Genomic DNA, 12990 nt, shown 5'->3' on the forward strand with positions numbered 1-12990 from the left:
CCCCTGAAGATCCGGGGTGGAATACGTCTTCAGCAACCCATGCGACTATGCTTGTCGTAAGAGGCGACTAACGGGATCGGGTTGTCAGGCTCGCTGACTTGGTTGATGCATGTCATCGATCCCAAATGCGTGAATCGATGCTCATATTATTCACTGGATTTTTTTTACAGACCGCCGTCATATAGCTGGAATATTGCGGAGTGCCAAACAAACAAACCAAACCAAACCAAATTCCACAACGCAAAGCCAGATAATTTTAATGGTTGATTAGATGGAGTGAGTGAGTGAGGTACTGCTTTACGTCACATCGGCAATATTTCAGCCATATCGTGACGAGAAATTAGATATGAAATATACAAATATTTAAACTTTATAAAAAGCTGTCATCAAAGGACAGTATGAGAACTAGAATATCACAGATAAGATTTAAAACTAGTTGCAGAACAGTTAAAAGCATTAAGTAGTAAGGAACAACACAATATAAAAATGGGCTAGAGATCGTCAGTAACTAAAGGGAGATCACCACACCAGGGACCATGGGGACTTACAGTGCCTTTGCTTCCTGCATGGACCCCGGTAGGATTTATACCATCCCTTCAGTCGCTGGCGATTATATGCAAGTTTAGCCATTGAATAAAACTAACAAATATACTACGAGTTAAAAGTCTGGTATGCATACAAATACTACGAATGGTTGGGGACTTACATACCCTCTTAGGGGGACAATAATTTTACGCTGCTTCAACCCCCCTCGAGGGTACAGCCACTCACAATCTAAGTTATTAATTAGCACTACCAATTAATAAAATAATACATTAAGCACATCAAAATTTATGGACAAGTTCTATTTCTTTTAAAAAACATAATATTAAACGAGAATTAACATCATTAAAAAGGTCCTTAATTGTTTTTACATTGAAATATTTATCCCTTGTGATGGAAAAATCAACACAGTCAAGCAGGACATGCTTGACTGTGATTCTCTCATCACAAGGGATACAAAACGGAGGATCCTCACCTTTTAGTAAATATTCATGAGTATATCTGCTGTGGCCAATACGACATCGTCGCATAATGACCTCTTCAAATCTGGACTGACAGCCCAAGAAGGTATATCCGATATTTGGTTTAATTTCATGTAATTTATTGATACCTACTTGGGCGTCCCACTTCTGTTGCATAAGATCTCGGATGTAGGATCGAATCATGGGTTTAAAATCAGTGTATGGGATCAGAAGTGGTGTCACAGATTTGTTGAGGGCTGCTTTAGCAGCAGTATCGGCCATTGTGTTACCTTTGATACCAACATGGCTTGGTAACCAACAAAAGACGATGTCATATTGGCCAGTAGCAAGATCATTAAATAACTCAAGAATTTGGATTAAAAGTGGATGTTTTGAAGACATATTTTTAATCGCCTGAAGGCATGAAAGAGAATCTGAAAACAGTATGAATTGGTTATGTTTAGATTGATTACCGATATATTTAAGTGCTGTAAAAATGGCGTTTGCTTCTGCAGTGAATATTGAACTGTTATCAGGTAAACGTGAAGAGATTGTTCTGGATCCAATGATAGTGGCACTAGCAACTGCGCCACCATCCTTGGATCCATCTGTAAATATAGATTTATAAGTGTCATAATTGTTTCTTAGTTGATGGTATTCTTGTTGGTATATCAATTGGTTAGTATCGGATTTCTTAAGTTTGGTTAATGTCAGGTCTACCTCTGGCTTTACCATTTGCCAAGGAGGAGATGAGAAAAGTTGAGTAGGAGCTATATCTTGGAGTTTAATATTCGAAGCTGATATTGCAGATTTTATTCTAATTCCGAGTGGGGGATTGAGTGCTGATTTCTTATTGTAAAGATCTTCGTAGAGAGGATGGAATATACATTCAAAAGCTGGATTTGACGGATTAGAATATAATTTAGTGATGTATTGTAGAGATAATTTTAGTCGGCGTTGTTTAAGAGAAGGCTCATCTGCTTCTATATAGAGACTGTGAATGGGAGACGTTCTGAAGGCTCCAAGGCAAAGCCTCAGACCCTGATGATGTATCGTATCTAGTTTTTGTAAATTACTTTTGCAGGCTCCACCATACACGATGGAGCCATAATCAAGTTTTGAACGGATCAGGGACCTGTACAAGTGCAATAGTGTTGTCTGATCCCCTCCCCACTTTGAATTAGAAACGACTTTCAACAAATCAAGTGCCTTCAGGCATTTAGCTTTAAGGTATTTAATGTGTGGTAAAAAAGTTAAATGGTTATCAAAAATAAGTCCCAAGAACTTGGCCTCCTTAACAACTTTGATAGGGGTGCCATTCAGAAATAGTTCAGGGTCCTTATGCGGTTTATATTTTCGGCAGAAATGTATGCAATTAGTTTTTGATTTGGAAAATTTAAACCCGTTTTCTAGACACCACTTGTTAATTTTATTTAGACATAATTGTAATTGCCTTTCAATTGTGCGCATATTTTTACCACGACAAGATAGATTAAAATCATCCACAAAAAGTGATCCATCAACTGAATCATTTAAAACTTTTGACAAACTGTTAATTTTGATACTGAATAAAGTGACAGACAAAATACTGCCTTGTGGGACACCCTGATCCTGATTATAATGATCAGACAGGGTTGTACCCACTCGGACTTGAAATTGCCTGTCTGTTAAAAACTGTGATATGAAATGAGGCAAACGGCCTCTTAATCCAAAATCATGAAGATCTTTTAAAATACCATGTTTCCATGTTGTATCGTAAGCTTTTTCTAAATCGAAAAAGATCGATACAGCATGTTGTCTATTTACAATGGAATTTTTAACGAATGATTCTAAACGCACTAAGTGATCGATAGTACTTCTGTTCTTCCGGAAACCACATTGTATATTGGTAAGAAGATTATTCGTTTCCAAGTACCACACTAATCGATTATTTACCATGCGTTCCATAGTTTTACAAACGCAGCTAGTGAGAGATATAGGTCGGTAATTTGATGGATCAGAATGATCCCGCCCAGGTTTGGGAATGGGGATAACAATGGCATTATGCCACGAAGCTGGAAACATTCCAGATGTCCAAATATCATCGAATATATTTAACATAGTTTCAAGGCATGATTCGGGCAAGTGTTTCAGCAGCTGATAATGAATATTATCAGCGCCTGCTGCTGTATCATGAGCTTGCCCTAAGGCAGTATATAGCTCATGTAGTGAAAATACCTCATTATAATCTTCACCATTATCAGATGTAAAATTTACTTTTTTCTTTTCCTGTTGGAGCTGATATTTTTGAAATTCAGGAGCGTAATTAGATGAAGAAGAATGATGAGATAAAGTTTCACCAATGCTATTGGCAATAGCAGATTTATCAGTTAACAAAGTATCGCCATCCTTCAGATGGTTAACTGTAGAATTTGATCCCTTGCCTTTGATCTTTTTGATCATGTTCCATACCTTGGACATAGGGGTACGAGAGTTAATTTTTGAGACATAAGTCTGCCAGGATTGACGTTTATTTTGCTTAAATAGACGTCTTGCCTTGGCATTTGAAATTTTAACATTATTTAAATTATGGACAGTGGGATGTTTACGGAAGTACTTCTCCGCCTTCTTACGACATTTCCTAGCTTGTTTGCAATTAGCATCAAACCATGGTTTACGAACACGTGGGTTGACAGAGGACTTAGGTATTGATTCATTAGCAATTTCATTCAGTTGATCTGAAAACAACTGAATCGGGTCAGTAACATTCTGAAAAGACGTAGGTTTTAATTTATCTTTGCATAAAGATTGAAATAAAGGCCAATCAGCCTTCACAAAATTCCATCGAGGTGAAAGTGGATCATCAGCGGGATTAATGGGCTTAAGCACCGTGGGGAAATGGTCACTCCCACATAGGTCATCATGGACGGACCATGAGAATTTATTTAACAAAACTGAATCCGTCAAAGACAGATCTAAAGATGAATAGGTACCAGTAGCAGGGTGTAAGTAAGTGTCGGAGTCGTCATTAAAAATGCAAAGATCGTTGTCGGAAACAAAATCCTCGATCACTTTTCCCTTTTGATTAATGGTTGAACTTCCCCATAGAGTATTATGCCCGTTTAGATCACCCATGATGACACAGGGCTTTGGGAGCTGGTCGTATAGTTTTTGGAGATCATTACGCTGAAGATTTGAAGAAGGAGGAATGTATAAGGAGCAAAGTGTGAAGGCAATATGCAGTGTAAGTCTAACTGCAACTGCTTGCAGAGTCGAGTCAAGCGGAACAGGACTGTGAACAACGCCCCGCCGCACTAAAATAGAAGCACCTCCAGTAGCTTTATCTCCCGGAGGAGAGAAGTAATGATATGAACTATACTGCTTTAAATCAAACTTATCTGTATTTTTAAGGTACGTCTCTTGTAAACAAATTGCTGATGTATTTAAATCACTTGTTAATAACTGCAGTTCATTAAAATTATGCCTAAGTCCTCTGCAATTCCATTGCATTATATTAGACAATTGAGTCATGGTGGCTCAATTGGAGATCGCTCGCGTGAATGTGAGGAGGAACTACTCCCCCGCCTGTCCTGTGAGGACAGAGTAACCTCCATGTCCAGAGGCCCAAAGGAGTTCTGTAAAGGAACCTCTGAAGGTGAAGGGACGATTGGCAGTTGTTTTTTCTTCAATTTCTTTTTTTCTTTATTCGACAAATGAACAACGACTGGTTGTTTGACTGACGTATGTGATGGTTTCTGAGACTGAATCTCAGTCTGAGAACCTGAACTGGAAAGACTGATGGTATGTATATCCTGAATGATTGGAACAGTATCAACTGGTTGATCTGACGTGACCCATGTCAAGTCAGTCTGACACGAAATAGTAGATGTTGTAACAGAGCGGGAGACTGCAGCGGAGTAAGAAATAGTTGAGGGGGTAGTGGTCTGAATTTTGAATAGTTTTTTGGCATCCAGGTAGGATATGTTTTTTTCACATTTTATTTTCATTATTTTGGATTCCATTTGCCACACAGGGCAAGATTTGGATGAAGCAACATGTGGGCCTGAACAATTTGCACACTTCAGATCATGATCACAGTCAATGCTCTCATGGTTGTCACCACAACGATGACATACCACAGAGTTATGACAGGATTTTGAGCCATGACCGAAATGTTGGCACTTGTAACATCGGAGCGGATTGGGGACATACACATCCACTCCGATGTTCATATAACCTGCTTTTATGGACTGTGGAAGGGAAGTTTGGGCAAACGTCATGAGATAGGTATTGGTGTTCGTGATGACACCGTCTTTCTTGATCGTGAAACGTTTAACAGCGGTTACAGCCTGGTCTTCCAATTCAGTAGCAATTTCATCCTCAGACATGTCGGACAGACATCGAGCCCTGTCACGAACAATGCCTCGACAAGAGTTTAAAGTTCTGTGCACAGACACAGCAACCTCAATATTGGCAAATGTAGATATAGACAACAGATTGAGAGATTGCTGTCTCCGTGCACACTCCACCAGAAGCGAACCACTACGGAGACGGGTGACGTTCTTGACCTCACCACAAATCCCGGACACAGCCTTAGAAATGGCAAAAGGATTTAATTTGATAGGCAGCTTATCAGCAGCCTCAATAACCAGGAATCTAGCCCAGGTATCAATATTTTGAGAAATACTTCCAGACGAAATTTCAATGTCTTCTAATCGTCTCTTTTTTTCATTGCGAGATGAACCAGATTGCTGTTGAGCCATGATGAAAGAATATGATTCAGCACCCCTGTTCCCCACCCGCCATCGAGTGTCAACAAGGACAGTGTTATATCGCACCGGACATCCAGGATGCAAACACCAGGGATACAGGGATGCTATACTCCAGCAAATATGACTTGAATAGCTATATTTATCTACCAGATTTAGTGCCAGGCAGGTTCAGTCCAAGACAAGAAACTGGAGACATACAGAATACAGAGGTCAACATCACCAGATTGGCCCATGAGCCACCGCCTTCTGGCGTAAGACTCTAGGCAATTTATTCCATCCAAAATTGTTAGTTCATACAAGTTATGCATGGCCAAGATCAAAATATACATTAAATACAACACAGGCGTGCATATACAATATTACGCACAGGGCCTGGCATGACCAGCCGATTGATAAGACCGGGCCCATCTTACCACCCGTCTAGGCGAAGTAAGGGTCGAAGTAGTGTGTTGGGCAAAGGAACACTGTTCCTGGAACCAGTGCCCTCAACTACCAGACTTCCGTCCTCCGCCGACACAGGGACGCAACCCACGGCAAACGGGCTGCCCACTTTGGTCGCCTCTTACGACCAGCAATGGGGTGCTGTGGAAATATTCTACCCCGGTTCCACACGGGGGAAGAGCTATTAGCGCTACCCAGCACTCACCACGAGGAGGTTGCTCTTCACGAGTGCCTGATTAGATGGAACACTCGAATGTCACTGGGCATGTTAATACATGATTCTAGTACACATAAATACAGTGTTTGTTAGTTTGTTTGTTTGTTTAACGGCGAACTCAATAAATATAGTCCGACGAAAATACCCCAGTGTGTGCAGAAAGTGAGTTTTATGAACATTTCATGGAGTTGGGTACCTTTATTACAGGTCCAAATAAGGACATTAGCTGTCTATTTTCCGACCCACACTTAAAATCAGTGCTCTTACAAGCAAGCGACTTACAGTTAAACCCTGGACCCACGAATATTGCTTTGGCAGAGGGAAAGACAGCAATGATTAACAAATAAATCTTTTAATGCAAAGAGTTTTTGCTGCGATCAAATCCCTGAAAAGTGAGATAAAGTGCATTGAAGATGTCATTGCTAATTTGACAAACTAAGTGTAAATAAGAAAGAGTTGAATGTGGTGAGGCGAGATGTGGGGTAGTTAGCACAGAAGGACCTGGGAATACATTGGTCAACTTGAGAACAGGATAGTAATCAGTAACAATGTGATAATATTTGCAATCCCTGTAAGTGACAGATAGGAAGGTAAAACCAGAACACACAAGCACAGACACAGGAAAGACCCAGCACATGTCATACAGATACCAGAGTACCTATCACTCCTCGGAACAAGATTTATTCCACAGCCATTCAAGAGGTCACAGCCTCTATTGTGATGGAGTACCCGCAAAAACTAAGACTGCATGGACATGGAGGTACGGCCAGCACCTTCAGGATTTTACGTTGGTTGGTTGGTTTTTGTTGTTAAAAGCCGCACTCAGCAATAGTCCAGCTATATGACGGCGGTCTGTAAACAATCGAGTCTGGACCAGACAATCCAGTGATTAATAACATGAGCATCGATCCACGCAATTCGGATCGATGACATGTATCAACCAAGTCAGCGAGCCTGACCACCCGATCCTGTTAGTCGCCTTTTACGACAAGCATAGTCACCTTTTAAGGCAAGTATCGGTTGCTGAAGACGAATTCTACCCCGGATCTTCACGGGTCTCTAAAGCTCCATAGATATTCGCACAAAGAGCAAGGCATTGCAGGGACCAATGCACCACCAATTCTCTGTATCTAAGATTAACAATTATCCTTAATAGAAATCGGGAAAGGGCTTTCTGTATATCTACACTTATATTTTTCAATTACTTGAGACAAGTGGTATTAATAACATGTATATTCTCTAAACCCAAAGGATTTACTAGAAGTTTTGCAGTCTCGTCAAAGAAGCAAGTTGAGTATTGTCAACACACTTGATTTTTTATTTTTTTAGTCTTAAGGAACAACTTCACTCTACTAAACGAGTATTTGTCAATAACCGTGAGGACCATGGATATAGAGTTACCCCAAATTGTCCAAACTATTGCCACAAGCACTGTAGCTTACCTGAAAGTGCAGTTATCTGTTTCGATTTGTCAACAGGACAAACAGTCAGTGTTGATACTCAAGTAGTTCCCGAGAACACACTATTGACAGTAAAATCTAATGATTTGTACCAAAGATGATGTCACCAAAAATAAAAACGTGCCAGTTTACTCAGTGCAAAGTCAAAATGAAAAGTTCAAAGTGCAAAAGTTTGTTTGTTTGTATGTTATTTATCAACGCACTCAGCAATATTCCAGCTATATGACGGCTGTCTGTAAATAATCGAGTTCGGACCAGACAATCCTGTGATTGATATCATGACCATCGACCCACGCAATTGGGATACGATGACATAATAGAGTATACTGAAAACCATAGTTACTTCATGTCTGATCTTATATCGGAAAACTTCAATCTTGAACGCTTTTCTCTGGATAGAGTTTTAAACAGCTTTGGAAAATGTTTCACTGATTTATGTTCAGTTCTGAATATTCATATCATGAATGGAAGATGTGGTAGAGATAAAAATGTCCGTGACTTTACTTTTATTGGTGTAAACGGTACAAGTGTAATTGACTATATTATAGCCTCTTCTCCATTATTTGACAATGTTGCAGACTTTGGTGTAGAATCTAGCTCAGATTCAGTTCACCTTCCAGTTACTATGACATTAAGGGTACCTGAAACACACCAACCCTCAAAACAAAGGAATGATCAGGCTACTAAATCTTTCAAGTTTGTCTGGGATAATGACAAATCACAAAACTATAGAGATCAACTCTTTTCTGACCAAGTTCAAGATTTACTTGATAAATCAGTTGATACAGCATTTTCCAATATTGATGTAAGTATTAATTACTTAGTGGATGCCTTGAGATTAGCGGGCTCAGACATGCAAAAAAAGGTTAGAAATCCAAAGCTTAATCAGTTGTGTAAATGGTATGATGCAGAATGTGAGGGTCTTTAAAAGAAAAGATGTAGGGCACTCAGTAAATTCAGGAGATGTAAAGATAAGGACTCAATATCATAACATAAGAAACAAATGTATAGCTGTGTGCAAAGAAAAGAAACAAGAATATTTACATGATAAGCAACAATCCTTAGAAAATAACATTCAAGAATTATTTACGTTCACAGATACTGGTCAGAGCCCTGAAAATCAGTTCAAGGAGTCACAAGATAATACTCAAACAGGTACTCAGTTTGCAAATGATATACTTTTTCAGAGTTTAGACAGTATACACCATCTTAAATGCAACAAATCACCAGGAATGGATCAGATTACTCCTGAGTTTTTTAGACATTCCTCATATATCATAGTACCTTACCTTGAACTTATATTTAATGTTATATTAGAAAATGGAACATGTCCAGATGCATGGTCATTAGGGATAATTGTGCCAATACATAAACAAGGTGATCTAAATAATATAAACGATTACAGAGGTATTTCACTGCTCAGTATATTTGGTAAACTATTCACAAACATAATAAATAAAAGGTTAGTGTTTTGGGCAGATACTCTCAACGAAATCAATGAAGAACAAGCCGGATTTAGAGAGGGCTATTCAACTATTGACAACATTTTTATCCTTCAAGTTTTCGTTAATAAATACGTCAGTGTCAAGGGTGGGAAACTTTATATGCTCTTCGTTGACAAACTATTAGGTAGCATTTACGAGAATATTAAGGTGTGTGTGCGAAACAATAATGAGATTTCAGAAACATTTATGAGTCAGTTAGGAGTAAGACAAGGATGCATCTTAAGCCCATTTCTCTTTACTTTTTTCTTAAATGAACTGGCTGTACAAATAAATTCCAACTGTAATTATGGTTTTCAGCTCCATCCAGATATTACACAGATATTTTATTTGCAGGTGATATTGCTCTCTTTTCATCAACAATCAAAGGACTGCAGTGTCAAATTATTGAACTTGAAAGTTACTGCAATAAATGGAAGCTAACAGTAAACATGAGTAAAACAAAAGTTCTGGTATTTAAGAATGGAGGTCATTCAGCAAGTAAAGAATATTGGTCCTTTAAAGGACAAAAAATAGAAACTACAGGATTTTATAAATATCTTGGTGTTTACTTCAGTAGAAACTTGTCATGGCATAAACATTTGTATCGAGCTGCTTTACAAGCAAGAAAGGTCTTTGTAAGTATCCATAAGAGTTTGAAAGTTTTAGAAACCATTTCTCATCAATCTTTTTTTAAAATATTTGATATAAAGATACTCCCCATTTTGTTGTATGGGGCAGAAGTCTGGGGTTTACAGCACTTTGATGCCATAGAAAAGATTCATTTATATGTTTGCAAAGAAGTATTTAGGTGTTGAAATAAACACTTCCAGCTTGGTGGTGTATGGAGAATGTGGAAGATTCCCTCTCTATGTATATTCAAATATCAAAGTTATTAAATACTGGCTGAGACTGTTGACATGCCCTCATATAGATTGCCAGAAAAGTGTTATAATATGATGATAGTTTATGATGATAATGGGAAAAGGAACTGGGTTACAGGTGTTAGAGAATTACTTTTCAGTTGTGGCTTTGGTGATATTTGGCAAAACCAAAATGTGTATTCCAAATCAATGTTTATGCTTTCATTAACCCAGAGGTTAAAGGATATTTATTTACAATCTTGGACTGCATCATTGCCTCTAACAAACAAGTGCTTTTATTACAAAATATTTAAATCAGAACTAATTATGGAAGATTATTTATCAAAAATTAATGTTAAAAATTTTCAAACGGCTCTTTCGCGTTTTAGATGTTCTTCTCACGACCTTTTAATAGAAACAGGGCGCTATGTAAACATTCCTCGGGAAGAGAGAATCTGTAATCTATGTAGTTTAAACTCAGTAGAAGATGAATTTCATTTCTTACTTGTATGTCCAGTGTATTTACACCTTAGAGAAAAATACCTGGGCCCGGTTGTTCAGAACCTGGTTATTTTAACGTCAGGTTAACTCCTAACCAACCGTTAAATATTTAACCACACGTTAGTTAACCAGCCGTGTTAAAATACTGTTGCAGGATCAATAGATAACCATTAGGTTAGCTAACCACTCGGTTAAATTTTAACATCTTGGTTAAAGCACCGATTAGGTTAAATATTATCCCAGAATTCCAAGCGTTAGTACTTCCGTCACTGTGTCGTATCGAATAATGGCCGAAACAGCGTCGATGACTGAGGAAACTCCAAGGAAAATAAGAAAGAAAAGAAACAGGAATTTTTCTGTGGATGAAGAAAATATCATCCAGTCAATGGTGGAGAGTAATTCACAAGTACTTCATGAAAAACTGAGCAGTGAAGTTACCAATAAGAAGAAGTCTGCTATTTAGATGGCTATCACCAGGACAGTCAACATAAAGGGCGTAGCGCTTCGATCTGTTGATGAGGTGAAGGAGAAATGGAGCAACATGACAAGAAAGGCCAAGAAAACCTTCACGGACTACAGACTGCAACAGCGGAAGACCGGAGGGGGACCCCCACCATCCGAACCGAGTCAGGCTACTTCTCGAATTATTGAGATAATGCAAGATTCAGCAAGTTTCAGCGGGATATCAGGGGGCTTGGAATCGGAAATTCTTCCAAGTAAGTGCTTTCATATTAACATATTGTATAAAAGCTGTCAATCTGCGCTGAAATAAGTGTATATCTATGGAATTTTACTAAGCCGCCTACTCATTTTCATACGTTCGAAAGTCGTCTGTTTTATGTTGACACGGAATATCCCTTTTCTATATTTAGACATGACCTAGAACTTTTTCGAAAGAATGTGTTTGCCTCCAATCTCTACAATATCTGAACAATGCAGCCAACATTGTATGAACTTTTACTATTCACGTGAGATTCACGAGTATTATTATTATATCAACCCAGTCCACGATGCTGTAAACCGTAGAAACAAATATAAGATTGTTGAACACAACATCAGGCGACGGAATGTGACGCAATTTCTCTTCTGTAGTATCAACAGTGAGTCCAAAGCCTGTTGTTTTAGCAAGAGCGGGATATCTGCTGTAACAGTGGATACGTAAAGTAATGCTATTCCAAAAACTTATGCCAAACCTGACTTGGTCACGTTTATATTTCACAAATTTATCTGGGAGCAAAGATTATTTATGAGCACGCTTCCGCTCCTCCATATGTAGAGGTCAAGGTCAGTAAGGTAAACTATTGTGAAGCGGTAGTAAAATGAATTTAATGAAAATATAACAAAATGAATAATTCAGTTACACACATTAAGACGAAACGAATAGTCAGAGCCATAAAGACACAGTCAAGATAATTTCGGTCTCCTGAATTTGCAATGAAGTGAATATTCTGTTGATGTAAGTCAACACATTAATAGCCAATAACATTTATAGTATATTGTCTTTCTCTGAATCATAAATGATTAAAACAAGAGTAGATCCGTATATAAGTATTCTTAAGCCGTAATCCCTAATAGAAACACAGACAAAACCATAAATATTTATATTGATAATTGTTTTTTCCTCCAGGTTGTGCTGAACTTTCATCAGTGGCTGATCCTGGGTTGCCAACTGGTACCACAGATCCTTCTCCAGCAGCTACTACCTCAACCCCAACATCACAAAGTCCTGAAGTCAGAGAATCTCAAGAAACAGAGCACAGTGAAGCAGCACCAATACTTGATGACGGACGTCCAGCCAGGCAACTCAAGTACAGAAAAGAAAGTACAAAACTCAGTTCTTCAGAAAGAGTCTATCAATTACAGTAAAGAGTTCTATCAGGAGAGCTAGAAAAACAAGAAATGGAGAAACACAAACTTCAGCTACAAATTCAACTCCTTGAGCAAATACTGCAACGTGATGATATTGACAATTTCAGTCCATCTCAACTGTTACTTTCTATGATGTAATAAACCTGCAATTTCAATGTCACTATATTTAATTCTTGTGTCCTCTGTTTGTAGTTTATTAGCTGGAGAAGAAGGTATTGGCAATATGATCTCTAATGCCTCGTCCATCATGCCTTCCGCCATATGTGTCCACTGTTGGCTGTTCATCTAGGTTGTCGTTGTCATCTTGTAATGGCTCATTCAGTAAATATGTATATATTGTGGAGGACAGCACAGGCAAGTACAATCTGACACCCACGAAGTGGACTCATCTGTTGAATAAACA

The 12990-nt window shown here is 38.5% G+C and overlaps 1 pseudogene; it reads left to right on the forward strand.

The window, feature by feature from the left end:
- The first annotated feature begins 11004 nt into the window (after positions 1 to 11004).
- Positions 11005 to 12725, forward strand: LOC139453257 (nuclear apoptosis-inducing factor 1-like; annotated as a pseudogene).
- Positions 12726 to 12990: the final 265 nt, after the last annotated feature.

The sequence above is a fragment of the Haliotis cracherodii genome, unplaced genomic scaffold (assembly GCF_022045235.1).
Source record: "Haliotis cracherodii isolate W230 unplaced genomic scaffold, xgHalCrac1.p SCAF_9, whole genome shotgun sequence".
Lineage (NCBI taxonomy): Eukaryota > Metazoa > Mollusca > Gastropoda > Lepetellida > Haliotidae > Haliotis > Haliotis cracherodii.